Below are 10,785 nucleotides of genomic sequence, written 5' to 3'. Positions count from 1 at the left end.
CTCCTCCTCTTCCTCCCCCCTCTCTCTCTCTCTCTCTCTACCTGCCGCAGTAGACCTTCTCCTCCACATTCTTCTATTCTCTTCTTTTCTCTCCCATTCTATTACCCCTTCCCCCGTTCCTTTCTTCTTCTCTTCCTTCCTTATTTCACCTTCCTCCTTCAAGATCACATAAAACCCCCCAGAATTCCCTCTCGGTTGGTTGTTATTGTCTGGAATATTCTACTGCAGCTGTTTGTGTGTGTGTAACAAAGAGACGGATGGAAACATAAATCTCTGCACACTTACATTTGGTCAATAATGCTACCAGGCTATTCGTCACTGTCCCCATTCACACTTGACACACACCAAATCTCACCATTTTAGATCTGTCACAGTCATCAAAGTGATCAGCTGATCCGTAGATGCAGATGATAAACTGTGACACATTTGAAATCATTGTAATGGTTCCATCATCCTGATTTAATGTGTCAAAAGTCATTGTTAGTGCTTAAATGGCTTTAATTGCTGTAATGCTCAGTTGTAATTGGCCCATTTCACTGTGTGTGTGTGTGTGTGTGTGTGTGTGTGTGTGTGTTCGTCAAATCGGGGCTTCTTTATTAGTGTCAGAGGTTATGGAGGACAAGCAGGGCCATCCTATAACAGGAAACACTGAGTGTTGAGAGGGGAATAGTCTGTGTGTGTGTGTGTGTGTGTGTGTGTGTGTGTGTGTGTGTGTGTGTGTGTGTGTGTGTGTGTGTGTGTGTGTGTGTGTGTTATGGGTTATAGGTAAGGGTACGCTGTGCTGGTGAGCCAGGCTGTGAGTCGGAAATCCTTTTGGAAGGAGAGAACTGACTGGAAGCTGTGTGTGTGTGTGTGTGTGTGTGTGTGTGTGTGTGTGTGTGTGTGTGTGTGTGTATGTGTAAAGAGAGAGAGAATGGGAGGAAGTGGTGTGTTATTCTTAGTTAGACTTTGCTCGCCGCCCGTCCGTCGCTACGACGCCTCAGACCTCACACACAGCTCAATGCCCAATTCCCACAGGACATCCAGCAAGCACACAGGCGCTCACCGACACAAACACACACACACACACACACTCACACACACACACACACACACACACACACACACACACACACACACACACACACACACACAGAGAGAGAGAGAGAGGGTGGGAGGGAGGGAGGGAGGTAGAGTGCAATGATCTGTTATAGGCACAAACAGGAGCTCAAATATCAAAACAGCTTCCACACTCAAAGGGACGCAAACCATTGTTTTGATTTGAATTGTGAAAAATTCAAATCAAAACATTGTGAAAAAAGGGAAGACTGAGTTTTGTGTTCTCTTTTCTCTTTTAAAGGGGAAATATTATACGTACATACAATGTTCTTATTCACATTTAGGGGCTATACAAGGCCTTCCACTCTCTCTTGCTGCAGCACTACTGTGCACCCTGAGTGACCACTGGGCATTTGAGACGGTCACGTAAGCCATGTCCAAATTTATTAGTAAGATTTTTCACCATTTTGCTCTCACTTGGTGGCAACAATAATTGAATTGTGTCTTTCTACTTTGTATCTTCTGTAACCCACATAATGCATGTATGTCACTACGATGTTTAATGTCTATATTTTATAATTACAATAGCAAACATATTTGAATGGAGTCTGGTGGAATCACACAGAGGAGATCAGTGTGAACAAGCTAAAGGAGCAATGGAGAGAGATTTAATGCACTTCCATGGAGTGTATGAATGTCTGTTGTCTGGGGGCATAATAATCTATTGTAGTGATGAAGGAAACGTGCAGACGCGACCCCCCAGGGAGCGTCATACTACCAGCCTGCAGGTGCTACGCTACTCCACTTTCTTCCTGTCACCTGACCCGCATTTCCTGCCAGGATACAACGCAGAGGAAAGAGGGAGCAGGGGAGAGTTTGTGTACGTGTGTGTTTGTGTTTGTGTGTGTCTTGGGGCTGCAGATCTTTTGTAGATGAGATTCAAAACAAACAAGTGCCTTTAGTTTACACATCATAAATGTATTAGACACATTTGATATAAGAGAGAGAGATGAGTAGAGATGGAGATCAACCAGTGCACAAGATACCAGTCAGCTCATCAGTTTAGTCAAGTATGCTCAGAATGACGTGCTGAGAGTCACTTCTCTGCACCCTTTTGACCTTTGCCCTCTCTAAATTAAGATTAAGATGAACACCAGCAGTGCTCTTATCCAGAAGCAGATATGCTGCTGAGGAGTCTGGGCAGGAGGTGAAGAAGTGACACAAATAGTTTTCTGAAGAACCACTGAACGGCTCTGTCATCATGTTTTCTGATTTCTGAAGTGGAGGCGACAAGATTCACACAACAACTAAGAATACGATTTAAAGGAAATCACAAAGATGAACAATAACAACAATAACTTTTCAGTCAGATTCATACACTTGTGCAAACACACACATATAGCTCCTACAACACAATTTATTTCAAATGTTTTTTTATAAAAATCCATAGCACTATTAGAGTGCATCTGTTCATATTCTTATCATAAATATCTGTTCATAGTATTGTTTACTGCACCCAGCAATTTGAGAACGTTGGGTAATATGTGACTATTTGTGTGTACGTATATGTATGTATAAATAAGTACATTATATCCTCTTTAATTTCTATACATACAAATAAATATATGCTGTTTATGTTGTATTTCCATTTTGTAATACAGTTTTTTTGGTATATTTGGATGGAATTGACCAAAAACAGCAGAGCTAGTTAATTATTTTAAACTTTTATTGTTTTTTACTTAATTGGAGAAATTTTAAAATGTTTGCCGATGTTTCTTTTCACTCTTATAATTTGTTCTCAGCAGAAATGCAGATGTCCCAATTTGAGTCCCTCTTTTGTTTTTACTATATACAGTATAAATAACTTGATGTAACTTCATGCATAAGCCACCTCAGTATTTTAAGCTTCTATCTGGCATTCTGGTTGAAAATGAGAGATTGTCAGTGAAGGATGCTTTGTGTTCTTGCAGGGTTATTTCTTGCTTTTTTGCAAGCTATGGCTTTAATATTTCAAAACCTCAGTGTACATAAGAGGTCAGCTAACTTTATCCTTTTCTCAAAACAGGTCCGGAGGGCAGATAGAACCTTCTAAAACTATGGTCTTGAAATGTCAAAGTCATATTCAATCAGCGTAAAACTAAATATAGGCTGATTTGAAAAGCTAAAGACGTCAAAACTAATGTCAGTGAAAGAAACATCACCTCCTCCCAGACTGAGTCACAGTTCCTGCTCACTTAAAATGTCAAACCTTAATACAGATTTGTTGCAGAATACACAACAAATGTTACAAACAGCAAGTTCTTTCTGCAATAATCACAAAAAGGAGCTGTCACGGTTTTCGACATGAAGCCCAACTGAAATGACCTGTTTAGGAGAAGAGGAATAGAGACTTAGGAGGAGGAGGAGGAGGAGGAAAAGGAGGCGAAGAATAGAAGAGGAGTTCCAAGCAGAGGCGAAGGTGGCGGAGTGTTGGCAGGCATGCAGCTCTAATCTGCCCGCACGTCCACACACACTCTTCGCACACTTAACGGTGTACGGGAACCCTTGAGAGAGAGAGAGAGAGAGAGGAAGAGAGAGAGGGAGAGAGAGAGAGAGAGAGAGAGACAGAGAGAGAGAGAGAGAGAGAGAGAGAGAGAGATGTGAAAGCTAAAGTCCAGATCCTGGAACATTCCTTTCATCAGATTCAATTCCCATCACGCCTTGGAATCTTGAACCTGTTCACGGCATGAAAACACACTCACACCGTGTCCACACTGAGCTGGGTACATTAGAAAACACACCTTTTCCTTTCTGTTTTAACCTTCCAGCTACTCTGCGTCCAGGTTGCTCAAAGGAAAATTTCTAAATTGCAGCAACTTTAATATAAATTGTTTATACTTGATTCAGGCTTTGGACTTAATTTAGCTCATCAACTTGTACTATGTCATTCAAACTAAATGAAGTATAAACTCAAGACTGATAAAACTTTCTCCTATTGTGTAACGGAGTAGAAGTAGTGTTGTATGTTCCCACCCGTCCTTTCCCCCTTTCCTAGTCATCCTCATCCAGTCTGCTGAGGCCTTATCAGGGACGACACCCAGTCTGGAAATTCACACACAACATTTCCATTCCTCAGACGTTTACTTTATAACCTGCCATGTAAATGAACTTTCTTGCCAGCAGATTGGTTCACCGGCTAATGCAGGATGGACACAGGATACACGCGTGGAGAATGATTTCTACAATGGTGGCTACTGTTTCCTCAGCTTTTTTTCAGGTCCCCCGGAACATTCGAAGCGTGTCCTCCCATGTTTCGTGGGTCTCATCCGCTCCGCATATATATTTTTTTAAGACAAAAAGCCCCTACAGTATCTGCACGTCAGCATCAATGAGAGTTTGTGTTTGTAGTGAGAGCGCCTCTGTCCTCGCCTTCTCTCCGTCCTGCGCAGCATTAGCCTCACCTCAGGAGCTGTGACCGAGTTAGACCAGAGAGACGCAACACACACATTCCTACAAACGCACACATGTTCATACACACTATACACACATAGTGCTGAGGGTGTTGCACAACAGACCGGCCTAGTGCCTGATACAAGCTTCTTGAAATCAATCAATTTTTCTTTCTTTCTTTCTTTCTTTCTTTCTTTCTTTCTTTCTTTCTTTCTTTCCTTGATCATCTTCGTTTTAGATGGTAAACTGTGAACAAAATTGTGTCACATTGTGCTAATTGCCAATTGGATGCACCTGTATCTACTTGTCGCAGCTGCAGCTCATCTATCAAACACAGTGAACCTGTTTAGTCTTGCTGAGAAATCAGGAAAGATGGAAGATTGTCCATTCTCAGTGGCATCAGCAGGTTATCATTTGATTCATTGTTAATATAAACTTAAAGGAGCTTTGTTTAAACCTTTAGCTCTGCTTTACGTTTTTATTTAGTGAACTTTATTCCACTCGCTGGTTGTTTGCTTAGTCAGATGGTGTACAGGGAAATGGTAATTCAGTGTGATGTCTTAATTTGGTTTTACGTGTTTGGGAGTCAATGTCTGACCTCGCATCAGTTCCCAGTTACAACGGACTGATGCTGAGCTTCTCTTGCTTATGCTAAGTGGATCTGCTCCCTACGGACATTCTCCTCTTCAGGAACGTGACCCTGGACATTGTGGCCATCTGACCCTACACGTTCCACTGATGGGGGGCCGCTACGTGTGTGCGTATGTGTGTGGTTGGTGTTGACATTTGTGGCACATTCTAAGGAGAGAAAGTGGGTGTGGGAAAGACCTGCCCCCCCATCTCCAACTCTCACACACACTCGCACTTACACACGGTCAGCTGATATCGTACTCCCCCAACTCTCCCAGCCCTATATCTTCGTGTGTGTGTGTGTGTGTGTGTGTGTGTGTGTGTGTGTGTGTGTGTGTGTGTGTGTGTGTGTGTGTGTGTGTGTGTGTGTGTGTGTGTGTGTGTGTGCTCTCTCAAACTACAGCTACTGGGAAAGTCCCTCCATTTTTAATATTTCACTATGATCAGATCCTCACTAATGTCACTGACAGCAGCTAATTAATTTTACACTCTTTCTTAGTTTTATGTAATTCTTTTCCTGAATATATACATGAGAAAATTCACTTAAATGTAAGGCAAAAAAAAGTCTGTCAAAAGAATTTAGAGGCTGAAATCAGAAATCAAAAAGCTGCTGTTATAAAGACAAAAACAAAGTGTATCCTGTCACTAAACAATAACATGACAAAATCTTCAAAATAGTGCATAAAGTTTCACATTTCAGGCCAGATTTAACAATTTCTATCTCAGGTGAGAAACTGAGCAGTTATAAAGAATCATTGCATTAAAGAATCCCACATTTAATTATGACTTTAAAGCTGTAAATGTGTGTAATCAAACAAAATCATTTAGTAGAAAAAAACATGACAAAATTCAGAAACTTTCAACCAAGATTCTGTATGAGGATGATAAGTTTTGAACCAAACATATAAAGCTGATTGCAATAGTATGTGATTGTAGTATTTCTGTAGTAGTTGTGGTCATTTATGGCAGTAGTATATAAATTGTGATACATTGTTTTGCTTTATAACCCTTTAAGGAGTGACCCTTTTCTAATGACCCAAGCAGTGTCATGTCCCTTCACCTTCTACACTGTTATCAATGAGTCTAAAAGCACAAAGCGAAGCTACAATGGTGACGTGTGTGACGAAGAAGGGGATTTCTGTCCTGGAGTGGATTTTAAGTTAATTAACATCTTGAGCTGTGAAAGCAAGAAGGAAAGAAGGACGTTTGGGGACTTGAACAAGAGAGAGGAACGAGAGCGCTGGGTCGAAGAGAGAAAAGGATAATTGTGTGTCTGTGCAGTGAAAGAGTGTTATTCTTTGGTGCTGGTGAGAGACGGGCATTGTTGAGAGGAGCAGTCATCTGAGATCACAGAGCTCTACAGAGCCTCTCAGACCTGATCTCCACATGCTGCTGGGAGGCTTACCCAAGATTATCTGCCCCGATCCCACTCGTTTGTTTTTAGAACACAGTGTTTCTCCTCAGGGCTGGAAGAGATCGCATCCCGTCTGTTTACTCACTCGCCCATGCGTTATGCACCCGGAACGTTTGATTATACAATCGATGGATCAGCAATTTACAGCGTCTTAAATGAGTGCCATGGTCCAATGTGGGACGAAGTCAAATCCACAAGGCATTCACTGAGCTGAGTCGTCTGCCAAGGATGCACAATGGCCTAAAGTTGTTATTTTATTTTATTTCATTAGTCCAATGAAGGAGCTTAGGTTCCTTGTGTTTGTCTGTCTGTGAGTAAGCAACTGGATCAAAAAGTCCGAAAGTCACTGACAGATTTCAGTGAAACTTGGTGTGCAGGTTTGGCACGATCCACGGAAGAACCCAATACAATATTATAGTAAGTGGCCTGATGGTGGCGCTGTAGTTGCTGTAGGGGTTCATGGTGCAGTCAATAACCTAAGAAATTTCATCCCTGAGGGCCTCGGTGGAGGTTTGCACTTCTCTTGACTAGAAATTCTTGTTTTGCATCTCGCTGTATCAAAATACGCCAACAGAGAGGCAAACATGCTGATTGGCTAATGGCGGCCTTGACTTCTGGAGAGTACCTACATCCCCATTGGCCTGACTTCCCCCCCACCCCACCCCATTTTATTCCCATGCTTTTCCCAGGCTTTCTCTCCCAGGGTGTTTGACCTGACTTAGTGCCCCTCTCTGCCCTCTTACTGCCCCTCTTGGTGCTTCCTGCCCTCTTCTGCAGCTACACAGGCTCTTATTGTAGACAGAGCCTACGCCTGTCACTACCCATCACACACACACACACACGCAAACACACGCACACACTCTGACAGTTTATCATGTTACAATGATCTCCTTATTTCATTAATTACCTTAATTCAGAACTCATAATTGTAATAAAGTCAAAATAGTTCATTTCATAATTTAAAGCTTTGGAAGTGACAGACGAGAGAACCAACGCGTGAACTGATGAACTGATGGTGTGATGACCACAGAGAGTGAGGAGGAAGCATCCGACACAATGTTGCCTTATGCCTTTCTCTCTTGTTCTCTCTCTCTCTCTCTTGCTCTCTCTCTCTCTCTCACACACACACACGCTCACACCACATGACATTTAAGGTATGCAGGTCACTGTCATGCTGACCTGCTACATATATCTACTGTCACGCAACAAAACACATTCAGCCTCTCCTCTTCTCGAAGGCTTTTGCGTGTGTGTGTGTGTTATTGCGTGCGTACACATAACATTAGAAATTACAATGGCCTTTGCGCTGTACCAACTCCCTCTGTTGTTGAAGCCGATGGCCAGGACGATATGGGACACACACACACACACACACACACACACACACACACACACACACACACACACACACACACACACACACACACACACACACACACACACACACACACTGGCTCAACCCCTCCACCCTTGTTAACCACTATCAAGATCAGGAAGTGCTGCCAAGTAGGCTGAGTTTCCCACCACACACACACACACAGACAAACACACGCACACAGACACACGCACACACGCACACACATCTTTGACAGTCTGCAGAGATGTCTACACCCCCCTTTCCCCCTTGTCCAGTCACACAGCATGCATGCATTCACTCGCAGTCTTAAAAATGTACAAATATAACAAAACACACACGCAATCACACACACGCACACTGTTTCCTTTCGTGCCCACATAGTGAATTAAGGGGAAAACCAGCCAACCAGAGCCACATAAGGGCTTTTCACAGCCCAGCGTCTGACAGAGGGACATGCCTGAAATGAATGAAGTCTCTCTGGACATGATACCCACAGCTCATACTGCATTTACACTGGATGTGGCCGTAATCCTTCCTGAGTGTGTGACGCGTTCCCTTTCTCTTGGGCCCAGATTCCCAGTCGTTCCCCAAACATTCGCCTTCGCCATTTCCAGGACTCGTTTTGTTGTATACAAACTACAAAATGGACCTGACCAAGTGTTGTAGGTCTGTGATGATAAGAAGGGAGTGGAAATGGGTGCAAAAGTTTGTCACAATAGCCTAATTGTACCACGTTATCATGACACACAGCAGTTTTTGTGGAATGAGACACGCCCACTTAGATTTGCAAATAGTGGCAAAATGGTAAAGAATATCAAAAACAAAGGGAAAACTTTCTCCATGTAAAATTGTGTGGCAATAGAGCTACAATTGTGGGAGGAGCTGAGGTAATCTAGTCAGGTGCAAATGGGCGTGGCCTATATGAATGGATGCAGACAGTTTGTACCTTTTACAGTTAAGAACCTCCAATGTTATAAACGTGACACGTCTAAGTGGTTGATGCAGCGCCACCATCAGGCTGAATGAAATGAGACAAAAGACGCTAAAAGGCCGTGACCCTTGACCTCTGTCGCTCTGTTTTAATGAAGCTGTTGTAGCTCGTGGTGTTTGTCTTCGTCTCCCAGGTGTGAAGATGTGTGAGTGTGAAAGAGAGGGGGCGTTCCTGTGCTGCATAACCTCTAAAGATTTGTGGGAAAAACAACTCGGGTGCCAGTGGATCGGCAGCCCTCCAGCCGCGGAGTTTATTTCAGAACAATACGGGAGGAGGGGGAGCATCTGAGAACACAGAGGAGGAGGGAAGTCGGAGAAAGAGAGGAAGAGAGCGAAGGCCTCGCAAAGAAAGAAAGGCTGGCCGCCGTGTCGTGCCTGCTGGTGATTTAGTGGAATAATCTATCAGAGAGCGAGCGAGAGAGAGAGAGAGAGAACAAGAAAGAGTGCTGAAGGAAGCGAGAGCAGCGCTGGGATGTTGAAGGAATTTTGCACGGCGCCCGGTGTGTGTGTGCGTGTGTGTGTGTGTGCATGTGTGTGTGGTCACTGTTTGTTGACTCAGGCAGTGAGCAAAACGCCAGCGATTGTTTGGCTATTGGTCCCAGAAGTCAAATTCTCAGGCTCAAAAAAGTCATACAGCTTTAAATACACACTGACCGACTGGTTTACTGACTGCTGAACTTACTGGTTGAGATAGTAAAACATTGTTGTCTCGTTTATGAATGGTTGACTGGTTTGCTGAATGTGTGGTTCAGCTACTGACTGATTCTGTCTGCGATTCGCTGACTGTTTCCTGACTCTGGCTTACTAACTGCTTTACTAACTTACTTTCAGGTCTGAATACTCACTGACTGACCTTGTGACTGCTTTACTGACTGATTTCCTTGTTTGTTGTATGCCTGCATTCCTGATTGGTTTACTGGCTGTTTAAAGGTCCCTTTGACTGCCTGTTTGCTTTACTTAACTGTGTGCTGACTAATGACCTGTCTTACTATTAGTTAGAATATTTGGCTCACAGTCTGACTGCTTGTCTGCTTGTCTGACTGGTTTATTGAATGACCTCAGGCTTGTTTACTGTTTCATGGCTGCTTGATTTAATGACGAGTTCACCGATTGTCTGGCTGCTCCCCAACTGGTTTGCTGACAGACTGCTTGTTTTACAGTTTTCTTTATTGTTTCGATAATTAGTTTATTGACCATCCGACTCTTTCACTGTCAGCCTGTTTGTCTTAATGACTGAACAGACTTACTTCTTGTTTAAAGTCGTGCAGGCTTGCTAACTGACTGCCCGGCATATTGACTTGTTTATTGTGACTGAGGTGTCTCTTATTTCTAAAAGCGGCTTGTGTCACAAACATCCAACAGGTGGAGCTCTTTCTCACACACAGATGAGTCAGACATCATCGGTCTCAAGTTCAAACCAAATTTTGTCTTGTGTCATTTTAAGTCCTGGAGCTGGACAGATGAGGACACGACCAAGCCTGCCTGAAAATCTGAGTCCAACATCAGAACCCTCAGCTATTCATATCTCAGTCTCTGGCTTTGTATCAGGTACACCTGTTTAATGTTTGTCACCAGCATAACACACACACACACACACACACACACACACACACACACAGACCTGACATGCACACTGTGAGCTGTCAGCCATCACATTCTCGGCAGTCCTGTAATTCCTTCCGATTAATCTGAATGGGACACCTGCCTGTGTGTGCGTGTGTGTGTGTGTCTGCGTGCATGCATCACATGTGTATCATGTGAGTGTATGAATATGCAGACATGTGCATCACTTATGTCTGCAGAAGAGACGTTCAAACAACGTGTTAGAACGGCACTCTCCACTGCCAACTTAGACTTCATAGTTTACCTGAACAGAATGAGACGTACTGTACGTGTGTCAAAGTAATTTGATTCACTGGCATCTCAG

The sequence above is a fragment of the Genypterus blacodes genome, unplaced genomic scaffold (genome assembly GCF_046128005.1).
Source record: "Genypterus blacodes isolate CSIRO-AG114 ecotype Tasmania unplaced genomic scaffold, CSIRO-AGI_Gbla_v1 ptg000064l_1, whole genome shotgun sequence".
NCBI classification, from domain to species: Eukaryota; Metazoa; Chordata; class Actinopteri; order Ophidiiformes; family Ophidiidae; genus Genypterus; species Genypterus blacodes.
Note: the sequence above shows the minus strand (reverse complement) of the source record.